General features: G+C 52.5%; 1 pseudogene; it reads left to right on the top strand.

Moving 5' to 3' along the window:
* Positions 1 to 6,822: 6,822 nt before the first annotated feature.
* On the top strand, positions 6,823 to 7,757 carry LOC142076127 (olfactory receptor 14J1-like; annotated as a pseudogene).
* The last annotated feature ends 3,903 nt before the right edge of the window (positions 7,758 to 11,660 follow it).

The raw sequence follows: 11,660 nt of genomic DNA, 5'->3' as shown, positions 1-11,660 counted from the left end.
ATGTCATATGGTATGGAATACCCCATTGGCCAGTTGGGTTAGCTGTCCTGGCTATGCCCCCTCCCAGCTTCTTGTGCACCTGGCAGAGCGTGGAAAGCTGAAAAGTCCTTGACCAGGGTAAACACTACTCAGCAACATCTCAAACATCAGTATGTTGTCAACATTATTCTCAGACTAAATCCAAACCATAGCACTATATACCAACTGCTAGGAAGAAAATTAACTCTATCCCAGCCAAAACCAGGACACCTTCCAACCCAAACCATTCTATGATTCAATGATGAGTAAGTATGGTGCTGGGATATCTTAGGTGATTGAGGAGCATTAGCTTTGAAAGAAGCTGGATGTGTTGCTTGGGGATTCACAGGTTTGGCAAAGCCCCAGCAAACCACAGCTTTGTGTTAGAAGGAAAAGGCAGGGAGGACAAAAAGCCATTGGTAAAGCCTGGGAGATCCTAGGTTCAGAGTGAGGTGGGGAAGCAGCAGGGGATGGCCAAAGTCTGCAGGAGAACTGCTGCAGGCATGGGACAACATGGGAGAGCCTGTGGTGGGGATGACTGAGGGCCTTGGTGGGGCTGGGACTTCCCCAACACAACCAAGATCTCTGTCCTCTCAGCTATGAATATTGTCACTGCCACCAAAAACCATGAGGGGACACCATTTCCTTACAGCCCCATGCCCTTGTTGCCTCCTCATCCCTCCATGGAGTTCAGGCAGTTCTAGGGTTGTCCTGCACTCGGCATCGCACCCCCCCACATCACACTGCTCCATGACGAGCCCTGAGCAACGCAGGAGGAAAAGAATCTCCCTTCCCCGGGATCAGAGCTGGCCCATCCTTCTTGATGGAACACATCAAGGGCTCACGTGGCATCAGAGCCGCCTGCACATTGCCTTTGTCACCTGTAACCAGTGCTTACCTCTTTCCAGTTTAAGGCAGCCCCCAGGGAGGGGTACCTCCACCCGTGCTTCCCTTCATGGCTTCATCTGTGATGGTCCTCAGGGGGCCCACTGACACCCTCAGAATCTTGGAGAGTTTAATCAGATTTTAAATACTTCTTCAGCGGCTTGTTCAATCTTCTTTCAGGATCTGCAGTTCAGGAACTCGGCACCAGAGGGCTCACTGAAATGCAAAGACCCGAACGTGCCAGGGCTCTCCGCAGTTTTCTCTAATTCCTCTATTCTTGTGTAGTTCGTTAGAGAGATTTCAGGAGTATAGTCTAAATGAGAAGATTTCAAAAAGAAATAACAGTTTATAAAGATTTATGCTTTTTCCAGTTTTCTTTATTTTCCTGCTTACAGAATAAACAATATAAAAAATCTCCAATTCATACTGATCCGGAGTGTCTCATGAGGAGGTATGAATACGTAGGAAAAGCAAGACCCTTTCTGTCAGACGCTCTAGAGACGCTCTTCATCCCACCCCCACCCCCAATCCCCATCTGGGTACTTGGGAGGGGTCTGAGTGAATGGAGAGTTATGGGAGGGGGAAAAGTGGATGGACACTCGAAAATGCAAACGTGCAGACAGTCTGCTGAGGAGATGACTTGAGAAATGGTCAGTGTAATCAGGACATGTGGAAATACCAAAAAGATTAGTGAGATTCCATACATTCTGTACTGGGCAGAGCAGTGGTCAAGCAAGTGCTGGGAAGATCAAGGTTTCTTCTCCTGAGAGCAGTACACATCCTGGTTTCTTCTCCTGAGACTGCAGATGGAGGGTGACACCAGGCCTCTGCGCTCCTGTAACTCAAGCCACCCTGATGTCCAAAATTGTTCTTAAAAAAAAAAAAAAAAACAAAAAAAAAACCAACCCCAAAACAAACCAGCCCTCCTGCCCCACCACAGGACAAATATTTGGAAAGAGGGAGGATAAGGGCATAAGGAGCTCTAAAATCTGTAAAGTGCAATAATACAATTATTTTGCTTTATTTTTTATATTTCTTTTTTTCTCTATGTGCTTAGTTTCCAGGTCACCACGTCCCTCCAGGCCCAACCAGCCAATCATTTCTTTACCCATCAACTTATTCAACCATGCAGAATGCAACGTCCTAACTTGTGATCCAAGAGGACACGCGAAGGGACGCACTCCTCAACCAAAGGCAGGCTAAGCAGCCTTTAGCTCCCCAGCTCATCTTTTGGGCCTTTTTGAAAGATGCTCGCAACATTTGCTTTTTGTCAGTCTTCAGGAAGTTCCCCTGACCTCCTTAACCTTTCAAAGATGATGATGAGTGATGCCACTGTGACATCGGCCTGCTCTCTCCTCACCCGTGGAGGCAGCCCCTCTGGTGCCCTCGACTGTGAAGGGCTCAGTTTGCCCAAGTAACCCCTGACTCCATCCCCCATCCACTGCTGGTTGTTGTCCTTGGGTTCTGCCGTGAGGTCCAAAGGCCTTGAAGACCTTGCTGGGAAAGACTGAGAGAAAGAGGACACAGAGGATGTCAGAGCTCTCTGCATCTACTCTCCCTGAAGTCAGAGGTGGCCCCGCGTCATCTGTGTTTATCCTTTAACTGTCACTGAAGTAGTAGCAGCTCATCGTGGTCCCCTTGGACTCCCTTGCAAGGGTCATCTCTAGGGAAGCTATGGGTTTCCTAAAGCCATTCCTATTTCTAAAGCCCTCCATCTGAAGTGGGTCTCTGCATCCGCCTCCTGTAGACTTCCATTACCTATGGAGCTTCCTCGTGAGTTCCCTCTTCACCCAAGCTGGTCTTGTGAGCTATGTACTCACCCCTGCTCTTCGTGGGCGATTCTGTCATTAAAAACAAGCTCTACTGAGTTGTGCTGCCCTTCGTTGTGCCCACGGGATCCCCACGAAAAGGCCCCTGAATAGGCCAAAGTCTTCCCCTCTGAGGTCTGACACCTGCACCCTGCTCCCCTCCTTCCTCAGTCTGCTCAAGAGCTGGACCCCCCTATTTCATGGCCACTACAGCCAAGGATGACACTGGTTTTCACCTCCCTGACCAGCTCTTCATGGTTTGCAAGGACCTGACCCAGGTGAGCATCATCCATGTTGGTCCTCTGGTGGCTTTCCTAAGAAATTGCTCCAACATCCTCCAGAAACCTATTGGTCTATTTTCACAGTGCTGTGTTCCCCCTCCAATGAATGTCAGGGTAATGAAAGTCCCCAGAAGGAGCCCCAGGCCACTCATCTGGAGACTTCCTTGAGTTGCTTAAGAGCTTGGCCACCTCCTCCCCTTGATTGCAGGTTCTTTATCTCCCACCACAATGTCGCCCTAATGGGCCTCTCCTCTGATCCTCACCCACAAGGGCTCACCCAGCGTGGTGACTCTCCCAGGAAGGAGCTCCGTACATCCCAGCAACTCCTTCCCGCAGAACGTATTCCTCTTCTGATGCTCCGAGCCAGTGTCTCATGAAGAACCTTTATCCATCCATTGCAGCACGCAAGTTGTGTGAGGTGTCCCACTGTGCCTCGGAAGTTATTCCATCAGTGTCACAGCTTGTGACAGACCACGGGGTCCAGCTCCTCCTGTCCATTCCCAGTCAGAGGACAGTGTTGCACATCTGGGCTGCAGCCCCTGAGTTGTGGCTCCAGGGCCAAGCTCAGACCTGTCATGGTGAACAGGGATACCAAGCACCCAAGAGCTCGTGTACGTGAGACATGCTGGAGCGGATGGCAGATGGCGTTGTAAGAAAGACATGAGGTGCCCAGAAAGAGAGCAATCCCTGCTGTCCCCAAGGTCAGAGAGAAAGAGGGCTGGGCTGGGCAGCCCTGGCAGCAGAGGGCATTGCTGGCTGCGGCGTCTCTGCAGCCCTGGAGGGCCTTTAGTGGAGAGAGGCACTGATCTCCTGGAAGGACAAGGTGCTGCTGAAATTGTCCTTGGGGGTGGACATCCTGCGATCTAGGCACACTCTGAAGTCATTGGACTCTTTGAAGACCGTATCATCAAGAGGGTGAGTGAAGGATGGGGAGGGAGAACCAGAAGAAGCTGAGAACGTAGGCCCACAAGTGGAGACCCCAGTGCAATGTGCTGCTTATTCATGCAGTGCCTTGCATCTACTGGAGAGGAAAGTGTGTGGACATCCCGTGAGCTAGACACACTCTAAAGTCATTGCACTTTTTGAAGACCGTATTAAGCACCAAAGTAATCTGAGATGCCGCCTGGGGTGTCTGCCACGCACCCGCTCTGAGCGGACATGGCTTTCCTGCAGGGCCTGGCCTGTCCCTGCCAGCCACATGCAGTGTTGGTGGAGAGCCTTGGCGTCTCACATGGCACTACAGGCCTGTGTTTGGCCATGAAATGAGCAGCTGCCCTGAATAAGGTTTGGCTACGTGGGGACGTGTGAGACACCTATTGTTACAGCCAATGGACAGCTAGGAAATGCAGGTACAGGAGGGGAGAAAGAGGAAGACTTCACTCTCCCTCTGGCACATAGCTGTGTTTGGCCAGCTGAACACCTCTATAGGTGACCCTGAACAGCGTGAGTAGGGGCAGGTAGTGATGTCCTAAACGTGGGCATCTGCCGTCATTTCAGCTGGCATCCTCACCAGGCTGCAGGATGATGCCCCCAGATGTTTCCCAGTCTCTGAGTTCTGCTCCATTATTGTGGACAACATCTGGCACCACAAAGGTCACCAGGTGTTTGTGTTTGAACTCTCTTCCATGAAGAAAGGCTGAGAGAGTTGGGGTTGTTCAGCCTGGAGAAGAGAAGGCTTTGGGGAGACCTTCTTGCGGCCTTTCAGTACTTAAAGGGGGCTTATAAAAAAGATGGCAGCAAACTTTTTAGCAGGGCCTGTTGCGACAGAACAAGGGGGAATGGTTTTAAACTAAAAGAGGGGAGATTTAGACTAGGTATAAGGAAGAACTTTTTTACACTGAGCGTGGTGAATCACTGGACCAGGTTGCCCAGAGAGGTGGTAGATGCCCCATCCCTGGAAACATTCAAGGTCAGGTTGGACAGGGCTCTGAGCAACCTGATCTAGTTGAAGATGTCCCTGCCCATGGCAGGGGGGTTGGACTAGATGACCTTTAAAGGTCCCTTCCAACCCAAACCATTCTATGATTGTATGATTCTATGATCTCCATTGATGACCATGGCACCACAGAAAAGAGTGCAGGTGTCTCTTTCTAACAGACACCACCCCTGAAGCAAGAGGAATCTCACCTCCTGTGGGTTTGTGGCAGGCGTGGGAGGGAGCTGAGGTCCCTTCCAGCCCCAGGACTACAGATCCAGGGTGAGATGCCTCCATTGACTCAGCCGATTCCCTTCCCTCAGCAGGGGTAAAGGAGATCCCTCCCTGCCAGTGTCCAGGGGTCCTGGTGGTGGGGGCTGTGATCTCTGACCAGGAACCATTTGAGGGCAGAGAAAGAGTTCCCGGCAGGGATAGCTCCAGGCAGCAGAGACATGGGCAGAGAGCTATACGGAACTCCAACCAGAACTGTCATGGGAGGGAGAATTTGGGAAGCTCCCTGTCATCCCCTCCAATGCAGATCCCTTCCTCTGAGCAAGACCCCGGGTCTCGTCTCCCACCTAGCAGAGCCTCTGCCCTCAAGGCGGTGTGGTCCAGGGCAGGAACTGCCTCCTCTGCAGCCCGAGCTCTAGCGCAGCAGAGGTGCGTCTCTCCCGACACGTGGCCACTTCCCTCTGCAGGGCAAAGGGGCTGAGAGCCACTGCCCTGGGATTTTGCTCACTGGGAGGTGCTGTGCTCTGCTGGGTGAGGAGAAGGCTTTCCTGAGCGCCCGGCCGCCTCTCCTCTCCTTGCTTCCCTTAGGAGGAGAGTCGCAGAGCTTTTCTTTGTTTCCCCACCTGGTTGTGCTGCTCTTCTTCCTGCTCCTGGGGTCCCTGGCAAGAACTGCGGTGGTGTGGCGCAAGGGGTGGGGGTGTTGAGTGCCTGCTCTGACACTGCCCTGGAGGTGCTGCCCTGGAGGTGTTTCCATGCGACCAAGGTGCCCAAGCCCTCTCTGAATTTTCCAGGCTTGAGACACTGCACTCAGTGGCTGGGCCAGGAGACCCTGCTTCCCTTAGCAGACATCACCCGAATATGCTGGACAGGGAGTCCTGCGGGGCTGTGGCATCACTCCAGAAGGGCGTAGCTCTCCTGTAGGACCTTTGTGATGTCCGAGAGCACCTCATCTGCCCATGCGAATCACCATCCTTGTCCTGTCCTCTTCATCATACTCTGCAGAGCTGTGCTGGAAAGGAGAGGTGGTTTTACATCTGCACGTTGAACAGGACCCCTCTGCTCCCAGTCCAGTCCAGTGCCTTTTCAGAGCAACCTCTGTGTGTAGCCCTCCTCCAGCCGAGAGCGGTGCAAGCACAGAGCAACTGGGCACCAGGCTGAGGGACAGAGCAGCCCTCCTGGGTGCCAGCACTGACGGAGGTTTACACCGAGAGCAACGGGGCAACGGGGCAATTTTACCCTTTCAAGAACATTTCCCAAGTTGGGGTGGGGGTGTCTGAATACTAAACCACAGCGTAACGAGACACATTTGCTGCACCTCATCTCCCACCTTCCCTGTGGAAGGCAGCGTCCTTTGGAGCTCTTTACCCTCCGCAATAGTGCAGCACAGGGAACTCCTCCCCAGGAACCCTCCCTCCAAACACACGGGGCTGTTACTACCTCCATGTGTCAGTGCTGAAAAGCAGGGCTGATCCTTCAGGAGCCCGTGGGTAGAGGACACTGCTCTGCACAGCGCACTCAGCCAGCACGAATCACAGCAGAAGCCTCGGAGGTGCGTAACAGTCCCCCAGGAAAGAAAAACACCCGGAGGTACTTCACAATGGATGAATCAAATTTTGCTCAGAGAAGCTTCTCTGAATTTTTCTGTTTTGTCTCCTTTGGCAGTTTCCATGCCCAGAAGCAGTAGATGTCCAACAGCAGCTCCATCACCCAATTCCTCCTCCTGGCCTTTGCAGACACGCGGGAGCTGCAGCTCTTGCACTTCTGGCTCTTCCTGGGCATCTACCTGGCTGCCCTCCTGGGCAATGGCCTCATCATCACCGCCATAGCCTGCGACCACCGCCTGCACACCCCCATGTACTTCTTCCTCCTCAACCTCTCCCTCCTCGACCTGGGCTCCATCTCCACCACTCTCCCCAAAGCCACAGCCAATTCCCTCCGGGACACCAGGGACATCTCCTACGCAGGATGTGCTGCACAGCTCTTTCTGTCTGTGTTCTTCATTTCAGCAGAGTATTTTCTTCTCACTGTCATGTCCTACGACCGCTACGTTGCCATCTGTAACCCCCTGCACTACGGGACCCTCCTGGGCAGCAGAGCTTGTGTCCACATGGCAGCAGCTGCCTGGACCAGTGGGTTTCTCAATGCTCTCCTGCACATGGCCAATACATTTTCACTACCCCTCTGCCACGGCAATGTTTTAAACCAGTTCTTCTGTGAAATCCCCCAGATCCTCAAGCTCTCCTGCTCACACTCCTACCTCAGGGAGGTTGGGCTCATCACATTTAGTGCTTTTCTTTTTTGGAGGTGTTTTGTTTTCATTGTGGTGTCCTACGTGCAGATCTTCAGGGCCGTGCTGAGGATCCCCTCTGAGCAGGGACGGCACAAAGCCTTTTCCACGTGCCTTCCTCACGTGCCGTGGTCTCCCTCTTTGTCAGCACTGCAGGGTTTGCCCACCTGAAGCCCCCCTCCATCTCCTCCCCATCCCTGGATCTGGTGGTGTCATTTCTGTACTCGGTGGTTCCTCCAGCAGTGAATGCCCTCATCTACAGCATGAGGAACAAGGAGATCAAGGACTCCCTGCAGAAACTATTTGAAGACGCATTACTGCAGCGTCAATAAGGTGTCCATCATTCTCAGGAAAAGCTGAGAGGTTCTTTTGATCATATGTGTCTTTTTTTTCTCTTTGTTTCTTATACTTCATATATTACTTCCACTTAAATAATGTTATTCTTACCCACCCCCAGCAATGTTTTCTCTCCCGAAAGACCTCATGTATATATGGAGCCAGGCTCCCTGCGTAGATAAAGGAGCTGGGAATAAAGAATGCAGTAGAAAATTATTTGTCTCTGCTCCCATCTCTTCCATCTCCTCTGGAGCTGGGGGTGCAGCCCCAGCACACAGGAGGGCTCAAGGAACCACGAGCCCCCTGCCACATGGAGGAGCAGGCACTTGTGGACCTCGGGGCTGCCCCTCGCTGCCTCAGTGGACAGATCCTTTCTGCCACCTTCACATGGGGCTGCTGCTTCCCTGGAGCCATGGCCATGGACGACAGCAGGACCTGGTCTTTCCAGAGCAGCACTGCCAGCTCAGGGCCCTGTGGAGAGCACGGGGTGGGAACCAAGACAGGCTGGCCAGGTCAGCATGGACATGTTCGCCTGGGGTAAGGGACATCCAGGGAGAAGAGCAAGAGAGCATTTCTGTGCCTGCAGGGAGGAATCCCTGAGGAAGAGAAAGGTCTTTCTGCAGGCACCCACTCGGGGCAGGCTGCTCTGTCCCCTGACCAGGACTCTGGTGCTGGCCTGGGGAGAGGGGATGGCACTGAGCTCCAGAGGCAGCCTGGGCTGGGGATCTCCTGCACCCAAGACCAAGAGCTCTTTGGTTTCACTGACCTCCATTTCCTCATGCCATGGTGAGCCTCCATCCCTGGGGCTGATGGGGAGGCTGACCCTTCTCTGCCCCCCAGCAGCTGCTGTGCCCCTCAGAGGGGCTGGGGCCGTGGGGTGAACGCCCAGAGCTCTGCAGCACCCTGCGGTGGGCACTGCCGTGGGGCCAGCCCAGGCTGGGCTGCTCTGCGGGGCTGGGCTGGGGAGAGGGCAGGGGAGAAGGGAAGAGCTGGGAAAGGTCTGGTCTGGGCTGGAAAGTGCCCGGGAGAGGACAACACCGATGTTAGCTGAGCTGTGTGACCATGCAGGGCAGGGACATGTTCCAGTGGGTGTGTGGTGCAGAGCCCAGTCTCCTGGCAGGGAACTGAGACAGGCGGGTGCAGGAGAGAGGAGGCTGCTCTGTGCCCTTGGTGGCATGGACAGAGCGAGAAGGTGCCCCAGGGCATTTATCACACCCCCACCCCAGCCTCTTCGCTTGGCCATTTCCAGCACTGGCCACTCCTCCCAGTTTACGGGTGTTTTTGCTCTGTGGCCACCTCCTCCCTCCTGTTGGTCTTGGTACCTGTGTTGGGGGAAGAGCCAGCCCTGCCCCAGGCTCTCTTCTTGCCCAGACCTTGGCAGAGACCAGAGTGGGGCTCTCTGCAAAACCTTGCGTGGGCCACGGCTGGGGCTGGGCACTGGCGGGCTGCAAAAGAAGGAGGGCTGGTGGGGATGGACCCTGAGGTCTGGCACGGGGACTTGTGGTGGGAACGTTTCCCCACCCCAAACGTACCCTGTGCTGTGCTGTGTCTGCTGAGGGGGATGTGGGGGCACGTGCTGGGCAGTGGGGCTGCACTGGCTCAGGCACAGGTGGGAGCTCCAGCACAGCCATCAGGAGGTGGAAGCAAGGACAGGCTATGCAGGGGGGATTCAGAAACATGACCTGAGCATGCGGGGATGTGTTTAGGAAAGCCAGAGCTCACCTGGAGCTGATGGGGGCTGCAGGCAACACCAAGAGCAAAATGAAGAGTTTCAATCCCTGGGCTTGCAGTAAAAGGCTTGTCGTGGTTTAACCCGGTAGGCAGCCAGTACCACGCTGCCGCTCACTCACTCCCCCAGTGGGATGTGGAGAGAATCGGAAGGGTAAAAGTGAGAAAAACTCATGGGTTGAGATAAAGACAGATTAATAGAACAGAAAAGGGAAAATAATAATAATAGTAATAATAATAATAATAATAATAATAATGATGATGATGATGATGATGATGATGATGATGATGATGATGATAGAATATACAAAAATGAGTGACGCACAATGCAATTGCTCACCACCCGCGCTGACCGATAACCAAGTAGCAATTGGTACTTCCTGGATCACGCCTACCCTTCATATACTGAGCATGACGTCACATGGTATGGAATACCCCATTAGCCAGCTGGGCTGGCTGTCCTGATTATGTTCCCTCCCATCTTGTGTACCTAGCTCAGTCAGTAGGCATGGGAGCTGTCCTTGGACTAGGAGGGCACTTAGCAACAACTGAAAACATCAGTGTGTTATCAACATTCTCCTCGTACTAAATCCAAAACACAGCATTAGGAAGAAATTTAACCTTATCCCAGCCGAAACGAGGACAGTATCTGCCCCTCATTCTATACCGTTTACATCGTGCTTAGGTCTTACATTTTTTTTGAATACATTTCAATTAACCACCCTATCTTTCTTTTTATATATACACATATTTATATATATGCACGCACAGATATCATTCCCTTAGTCCATGGGCCATCCCTCTAAAATGTCCATTGAGTTCATTTAGTCCATGACTTTGGGCTCCATCTGTCATAACAGTCTTTCAGGGCTGGAGAGATGGTGTGTGGTGTTGGGCTGTTGCATCCTGAAGCCAGTTCTCATTTCAGTATTGCTGTGCTCGTCCAGTTCTATCAACGTTGCACTTTGCTCGGTTTCATCGGAGTTAGTCCATTCTTCACTAATCTGGGTGATTTTCACTGCTATATCATTGATAGCAACCATAGAAATAATGATATGCAATATCATATAACAATTGACATCATAAAATTCAGTTCATTGGCTATTTTCACCCAAAATCAAATCCCCTTGAGGTACACACCAGACCTCCCCATCCTTTCACATGACCCACTAAGTGCACCCAGGTCTTTGAGCAAAAGCAATCCCACGGATGGGTTTTCCCTTGCCAGAGGCAGGAGTAACCCAGACTGTCTTCCCAAGGATACTCCTTATGTGCACAACAGGGACTTTATCTCCATCTACAGTACGTAAGAGTTTTGATTGGGCAGGGCCAGCTCGATTGGCAGATCCCCTGGTATTGACTAACCAGGTGGCTTTTGGTAAATGTGTGTCCCAATGCTTGAATGTCCCACCACCCATTGCCCTCAGTGTTGTCTTTAGCAGCCCGTTGTATCGTTCGATTTTCCCGGAGGCTGGTGCATGGCAGGGGATGTGATAGACCCACTCAATGCCGTGCTCTTTGGCCCAGGTGTCTATGAGGGTGTTTCGGAAATGAGTCCCGTTGTCTGACTCAATTGTTTCTGGGGTGCCATGTTGCTATAGGACTTGCTTTTCAAGGCCCAGGATGGTGTTCCGGGCAGTGGCATGGGGCACAGGATATGTTTCCAGCCATCCGGTGGTTGCTTCCACCATGGTGAGCACATAGCGCTTGCCGTGGCGGGTTTGTGGGAGTGTGATATAATCAATCTGCCAGGCCTCCCCATATTTATATTACAGCCATCGTCCTCCATACCAAAGAGGCTTTACTCGCTTGGCTTGCTTGATTGCAGCGCACGTTTCACATTCATGGATAACCTGTGCAATAGCGTCCATGGTTAAGTCCACCCCTCGATCATGAGCCCTTCTGTATGTTGCATCTCTTCCTTGATGGCCTGACGCATCATGGGCCCACCGAGTGATAAATAATTCACCCTTATGTTGCCAGTCCAGATCCACCTGAGCCACTTCAATCTTAGCAGCCTGGTCCACCTGCTGGTTATTTTGATGTTCCTCAGTGGCCCGACTCTTGGGTACGTGAGCATCTACGTGACGTACTTTTACAGTCAGGTTCTCTACTCGGGCAGCAATATCTTGCCACAATGCGGCAGCCCAGATGGGTTTACCTCTGCGCTG

The sequence above is a fragment of the Calonectris borealis genome, unplaced genomic scaffold (genome assembly GCF_964195595.1).
Source record: "Calonectris borealis unplaced genomic scaffold, bCalBor7.hap1.2 HAP1_SCAFFOLD_33, whole genome shotgun sequence".
Taxonomy (NCBI): domain Eukaryota; kingdom Metazoa; phylum Chordata; class Aves; order Procellariiformes; family Procellariidae; genus Calonectris; species Calonectris borealis.
Note: the sequence above shows the minus strand (reverse complement) of the source record. Positions and strands in the feature narration are given on the sequence as shown.